The sequence below is a fragment of the Pteropus alecto genome, unplaced genomic scaffold (genome assembly GCF_000325575.1).
Source record: "Pteropus alecto unplaced genomic scaffold, ASM32557v1 scaffold6, whole genome shotgun sequence".
NCBI classification, from domain to species: Eukaryota; Metazoa; Chordata; class Mammalia; order Chiroptera; family Pteropodidae; genus Pteropus; species Pteropus alecto.
The window spans coordinates 609,411-616,893 of NW_006437738.1; positions in this window are offsets into that span (position 1 = coordinate 609,411).

Below are 7,483 nucleotides of genomic sequence, written 5' to 3' on the forward strand. Positions count from 1 at the left end.
GATGCAGACTGGCCAGTGGGTAAGAGAGGGAGGCTGTGTGGCCCAGAGAGACACAAGCTGGGCGGACTTAGGGCTTCCAACTGAACAGAAAGGAAACGTGCCCCAACTAGGCCCCAGCCCTGGTCCAGGCACCTTGGGCAGGTGAGAAAGACCTATATGTTCCATCTGCCCCCACTGACTTTCTGTGGGCCCTTGGTTAGCCCCTGGCCTCTCGGGCCTCTGCCTCTTCATCTGTCAAATGGGCTCCCATCCCTTCTGGCCCCATAGGATAGTGGCGAGGATCAGGCGAAGTGAACAGAGTGCGGACACTGGGGTGGGTGTAAAGCCTGCGTGGAGGCTGCTATAGCAGTGGTCGATTCGTATTTATTGGGCTCCTGCTGGATTCCAGGCCTGTGCGCCATTTACAGCGTGATCCAACACAGTGGGTTTGCAATGGGCAGTGGGTTTGCAAAGGAGGGAGATGAAACAGGATCAGGGAGGAGCGGGAAAGAGATGGGGGTGGGGGGGATGGCCATGGCATGGGGCAGAGCAGGCTCCCCAGAGGAAATGGTTCTAGTGTATGGATTATGGGGATTAGGCAGGGTTTGCATAGGCCAACAGTTGCAGAAGGGCTTGTAGGCAGAAGGACCAGCACAAGGAAAGGCACAGAGTGGGGAACCAGCTTGGAGAAAAGGAAAGATGACATCAGCCCCTTGGCTGGGACGGTGGTGGGGGAGACTGGGGTGGGATCCTGGGAAGCCCCAGCTCCTCCTAGGCCAGAGCCCCGAATCTCACCTTCACCTCCCCAGCCCCCAGCTTAAAGCTCCTGGTTTCCCACTCCTGCCTCTGCTCAGCCACCCCCCACCCCGTTCCCCCCGGAGCACCCACCTAGTGTCATTGCTGGCTGATCCTGACCCTGTTGGGAGCTATGTTGCATGACCCCCTCATGAAGCCCTCCCTGAACCCCAAGCGGGTTGAGAATCCTTCCCCTGGGAGTAGTTCATTCCATGCCAAAGAGAAGGCACTATTGTTATGCCCATTTTACAGAGGAGAAACTAAGGCTCAGAGAGATGACATCATTGTCCAGTTGCACAGCTGGTGCCAGGCTGGGACTCTAACTCGGAGGCCTGGCTCCTTTTTGCGACTCCATTACTTCCCCTACCCCACCCTGCGCCAGATGCTTCTGCCTCCTTAGATCCAGCACTAGGAGGTTGCTAATTCCTTAGGATCACCCCCATTCCCTGGAGGAGGAAGCGGTAGCCAGAGAAGCCTGGGACTCGCCTGCCATCACACAGCCAGGAGTGGGCGGAGCAGATTCTGAAGCCAGGAGTGGCTGATCCCACTCCTACTGGTCTGGAAGGCACAAGCAGGACTAGGACACAGAGGGTAAGTGAAAGGACAGAGGCCAGGCTTGAGGCCCAGTGACCAGAGCATGGGCAGCCCCGGGAGGAAAGAAAGAAGATCAGTGGAGACAGGTCACCCCAGCGTGTCCAGGCCTGGGGGAAGCCAGGGGACGGCTGGCTGGTGGCAAGGCAGCAGGCCCAAAATGGCAGTGGGAGGAGTAGGTGGAAGGGGAACCGGCCACATTGCTAAGAAGGGAGAGCTGGAGAGGTCGGCGGGGAACCAGGAGAACTGGGGTCCCAGGTTTTGGGGGCACCCAGGTACTTCCCCTGGGGTCGTGCTGAAAGTGGGAGTCAGGTGGCGGTCACAGGCCTCTTACCTCACAGGCAGAGGGGTTGGGTCCCCATGGAAAGCGCACTAGAGCTAGTGAGGGTCACGCGGGAAGTCACCCAGTGTGGGCTCTGTGCCCTGGTCCACGTCAAGCACTTGCTGGGCAACTGCAGGACGGAAGCCTCGAGGCCCTTCCACGAGGCTCTGTCGTCAGGAGAGTCACATGGAGGGCAGGCAGCCAGGCCAGAGTGCCTTCCGGTGGCCTCCCCGCCTCCTCCCCGCCCCTCAGGATCCTGCCACAGCTCTTGGAAAACAACTGAGGAAATCAAGTGGAAACAAAAATCCGATCCCCAGTCCCTCCCACTCCCTCGGGCCAGACCCTCCCCACCCCAGTGCACCCAGGAGGGGGCCCAGCCACAGAGACATGCCAGCCCGGAATGGTTGGCCTTGGCAAGGCCCAGTGGGCATGATCGTCGATCCTAGACTTCCAGCAGCTGGGCCTGTCACCCCATCTGGTCCCACAGAGCCAGCCCCTCTGCCAACTCCGCAGACAGGCTGCTTTCCTGCCTGAAACACTGTGCTTCCACAGAACTCCATCTTCAAGACCCAGCTCAGCGGGCTCTCCTCCACGAAGCTTCCTGACTCCGGCTAAATGAGCAGCCCCCTCCGCCCCGTGCATCATATCCCACGGTGTGGATGTGTCAGGCATGCACCACGGTCCACCTTCGTGGCCCCAGTGAGAATGTGAGCTGTGTGTGGGCAGGGCTTGTGTCTTAATCATCCTGGAGTCCCTGCCTCACACTCAGCACTGGGCCTAACAAAGCAGAGCTCAATCCATGAGCCTGAGCGGCAGTGTGCGTGGACATGAGCGTGAGTGTGAGCATGAGTGTGAGCGTGAGTGCTACGAGAACTGGCTCGGGAGATGACCTGCAGCAGTGTGGGCAGGGTCCAGGTTCACTGTGGTGCCCCCGCATACTCCACTCCAGGCCCCTTCCTCCCCCAAGACCAAGTCCCCAGCCTCTTCTGGGCCCACTCGGCCTGAGGGAGCAGCTCAGCTCCTTGCCGACAGGTTCGAGGGCAGCTAAGCCCCTGCCGGGTAGCAGCCGTGCACTTCTAGGAGGAATGCGATGGCGGAATTTCAGGAGCACTGCTGGGGAGATGGCGTGATGAAGGGGGAGGGGACGTGGCCCCTTAGAAAGTAGACAAGATCAACCAGACTTCAGACAGAGGGGACTAGAATCCCAGGGAGGGGACAACGGATGTGAGAAACGTTTTGAAGGAGAGACTGATGATTAGCCGTTGGCGGGGATGAAGGGGGGCGGATGAGTCAAAAATGACTCCAAAGTTTCACGCCTGGGTCTCGGGAGAACAGAGGAGCCATTGATGGGGCAGGGCAGCGGGTTGGGGCTGCTTTGGGGGCAGGATGGTGACTCGAGTTTGGGACATAGACTCACAGCATTTTCGGCTGGAAGCAACCTCAGAGATCATCGAGGTCACACGTGAGGGAACGGAGGCTCTGTGAGGAGCAGCCACTTGGCCAGTACGCCACAGGGGTCGGTGTCGGGGCTGCGGCTGGGGTCCTGGCCAGGATCATTCCCTCACCTGAAACACAGTGCGAAGCCTGCGCTAGGCCAGGCACTGGGCTGGGCTCTGGGGCCCCGGGGGCAAATCAGACCAATCCCCACCCTCAGGGGTTCACTGTCCTACAGGAGAGGAATACTGGCCATAATCACAACCTGATCAAAGGGGTTTGTTCCCACAAGGCATGGTGGGGACTCAGAGGGCCAAGCCTACCTTGGGGAGTTGGGGGGGCCGGGGGAGTAACCAAGGAATAATAATATCCCAATGATCAGAAGTGGGGCCATTTGTGCCAACTTCATTTCATGTAACCCCTGCAACCGTCCTGTAAGCTACATATCATCGTTGTCTCCATTTTACAGATGAAATTGAGAAACACTGAGCACGTGGTCCAGGGCCTCGCAGGTCTGATGAGGCCCAAACTCGCGCTCTTAACCCTCGCTTCTATGAAGAGGGGAGCTGGAGCTGAAGCCTGACGGATGACTAGGAGTTTTCCAAGTGACAAGGAGGGAGGGAGTGGCGCCAGGCAGAGGCAGCAACACGTATCAAGGCTCAGAAATCCACCTTGCCACTGGCAGGGTTTGAAACATTGGTGGTCTGTAGCCCAGGCCTCCCATGTGGTTTTCCCTGACCCTACCCCCAGCCTAGTCCCCAAGCCCTCACTTCAGAGGACCCTACCTGCCCCACCTGCTACTGGTAATCTCATGGATTTTTAGGCAAATGAGCTGAAGCGGGGCACGGGGGAGGACTGGGGCCTGTCCCCTATCCCCAGAGAACCACTGCCCATGTTCCCTGACGCCTTCCCAGCCCAATCCTGCCCCCACCCCAGCTTCCCCATTGTGTCATCTTCTCATCCCAAGGAGTGAGGAGTTGGCCTGAATCACCCAGCACCTGAGCAGTGGAGCCAAGGCTCAAACCCACAGGGCTTGGGTTCTCAGACCACGGCAGAGCCCTCGAGCTTGGACAAACCAGAGTGGGTCCTCCAGGGCGCTTCTCCATCCCTGTGCTCCCATTTGCCGGTCACCTGAGAGTGAACTAGGAGAGAATGAGGGTTGAGCAATGGGAACTACGGCTTGTAACCCAGGGTGCTGGAGTGAGCTCAGACCAGCTCATGAGAGCCAATTGTTAAATTCTCTGGAATTTTCCAAGCCTGTTGTTGTCACTTTGGAAGCTTAAAATTGGCACAGGTGGGAGTTTTTACATTGTGAAAATTGGCAGTCCGCTTCTCTGTGGCCTCTCCCTCCCCCGACAGAGCTGGTTGTTAAGCGTTTACCAACACACCACTGTCCAGGGATCCCACCTCCTGGCTCCCCTGGAGGCTTCTGGGTTCAAGTTCCCAGGCCAGTCTTGGGTTCTTGGGGGAGTTGCTTTTGCTCAAAATCCATTAACATCTACTGCTTGCCACAGATTAAAGCCCAAACTCTTCCCCCCGGGCCATCCAGCCCCAGCCTCAGCCAATCTTTCCAGCTGCATCTTGAACTGTTCCCTTCACCACCCCACCCCACCCCACTGTAGCCACGTGAAAATAGAAGATACTCGTTGAATAGGCCCTTGCTTTCCAGCATCCGCACCTTTGCTCACGCTGTTCCCTGCTCCTGGAATGCCCCTCCCTCATCTCTACCTCTTGAAATCGTCCCCACCCTGTAAGGTTTATTCGAGATTGGTGCCCAGTGAATGTTCTCTGACATTGGAATGGAAGGGGGTTGAATCGAGGCCCTGCAGCCAGGACTGAACTGGGGGCTCGGCCAAGGCTGGGGCCCTGGGGAACCCTGAATCCGTCCCCCTGACTCAGAACAGAAACATACCGAGCCCTCCTGCCATCGCAGCCTTCCCGTAGTCTCTGAGGGAATGAGGTGTTAGCGGAGGACACGCTGGCGGCTGCCCTCAGGGATGGCAAAAATAGGAACACACTCAAACCACCCAGGTTACTTGCAAACTACGCCTTTTGAACTCCTCTTCCTTCTTCAAAGCCCAGCCCAGATGCTGCCTCTAACAAGAGGTCTCGCCCAGATAATAGTTCTCCACAGCCCCCTCACCCCTCTGCCTTGTACGTGCTGTGATGCTCACACTCATGGTGGTGGGCAGTGCTTACCCGTCTGTGTGTCCATTGCCCACAACGCTGAGCAAGTGAGGCAGGGCGGGCCCTTACTTATGGCTGAGTCCTCAGCCCGGTGCCCACAGGTTTAGGAACCACTTGTTGAATCGACTTGAATTGACTCTGTCACTATCTTGGGCAAGTCGTCCCCCTCTCCTTGGGCCTCAGTTTCCCTTTCTGAATAATCTAGACTTGAATGAGATAATCGCCAAGGACCTTCTACCTCTCACATTCTAGGATTCTTTGAATACACACCCCTCCTTCTCCATCAGTCCCTAATCTTTAAGTCTCCTTCCCTAACCTCCCAGCCTTCCAGTGGAAGGGGCAATACCCCTCCCTCAGATGCCTTCACCACCCCCACTGCACACACAGCAGACCACACTGCTCATGCCTCAGATCCCCGAACTCCTTCTTCTGGGTGCCCTTTTCTCTCAGGCTATGGGTTCCTCTGAAAGGAACCCACCCACCCCTTGCCCTGCCCACAAGCCAGGCACACAGTCACTACCCATAAGTGCTCAGCAATGGGCTGTGACGGATGGCCGGGGCTTGCAAGGCCCTTGGCGAGTCTCAGAGTCCCTGTTCAGACAGGCCCAGAGCTGCCTGCCTATCACAGCAGAGGTTCCCCTTAGAGCCCCCCAGGGCAAACAGCCACATCCAGGTCTCTGCCTGCTTTATTCCAACCCCAAAGGGTGTGTCTGTGCAGGAGTATGCAGGAGTAGATGGCTACCCCTTCCTCCTAGTCACATGCACAGGATGCAGGTGGCTATGGGGCCACTGTCCTCCCTCAATCTCCCAAGCACACCCAGAGACACATATGTGCAGGGCACACTCAGACAGAGTCACAAGTGCATGCGCATACGTGCACTCAGAGGGCCCCGAAGCCCCGCCCTGCGCCGACATTCGGGGTACAGGGAAGTGTCTGTTGTGCATTGGGTATGTTGGCTGCAGGGGGACCAGGTGGCATTGCGAGGAGCTCTGAATCCCTTGTCGGTCCTGAGATCCTAGCACCACAGGCTGTCCCCCACCCTAAGGCAGCGTTGTCCAGCAGGAAGTGACCCCAGCCTCTCACCCTGGCCCTGCCTCTCTAAGTCCCAAAGCCCCTCACAGCTTTCGTGAGGTGAACTCCTGCAACCCAGCCTCAGCGACTCAGTGTCTCACTGTCGGTCACAGGCACACAGGGCAGAGTCAGGGCCCAGGGATGGAAGGAACGGGGTGAGCTGCGGGATGCTGGAAGGCGAATCCAGGGTGGGCCTGTCCAGCCCAGAAGGCTCCAGGGAGCAGGTGGCTCTGGAGGCGATACAGACATTACGACATAGAGCCAAACTCTGATGTCTCCTCCCTGGGAGCTGGATGATCTTGAGCAAAGTCCTAACCTCTCTGTATCTCAGTTTCTCCACCCGTAGGACAGAGGTAGGTAATAGTGCCTACCTTATAAAGTCGTGATGATTAAGTAAACAGATGTCATTTGCTCAGTAAACATCAGCCATGGCCGTTATAAGTGTAGAGGAGGGGCGTCCAGCCCTCCTTGCTCCTTTCCTGAGCAGGGAGGGCTGCGCGCTCACCCTGTGCTGGGAAGACACCCAAGGTCCCTGCCGTAAAGATGAGGGAGGGTGCAGACAGGGAGAGAGTGAGCAGGCAGCCCTCCGCTTCACGCGCATGTGCACCTGCCTCTGGGTGCGCCAAGGGTGACAGGCAAAGGCGGTGAGAGACCAAGCTCTGAGGCAGAGAGTGGCGAGCTAGGAGAGGCCCCCAAAAAGGGAAGCGTGGCCTCAGAACAGCTGAGAATAAGAGGAGACACTTCCAGGCGGAGGAAGGAACAGGCTGAGCCAAGGTGCGGAATCGCGGCCAGGGAGGGTGTTCCGGAGAAACCGCCAGCTCCAGGACCATCACTACCAGCAAGGGGCTGTGCTCGGCCCCCTGTCCCCCCATCACGCACGAGGTCCCCATCTCCACTCAGGACCAGGCACCTGCTTTTCATGCCTCTGCACTTTTGTGTATGAAGCCTCTTCCCAGAGGTACCGCCATCTCTAAGATCATGAACTTGGCGTGCTTTACTGTAATCATCGCGCCTCTCTATCCCATCGAGATAGAAGCGCCCCAAGACCTGCACTCGGTGGGAACTCAGTAGAGATTAGTTAAATGAATGAATGAATGAATGAA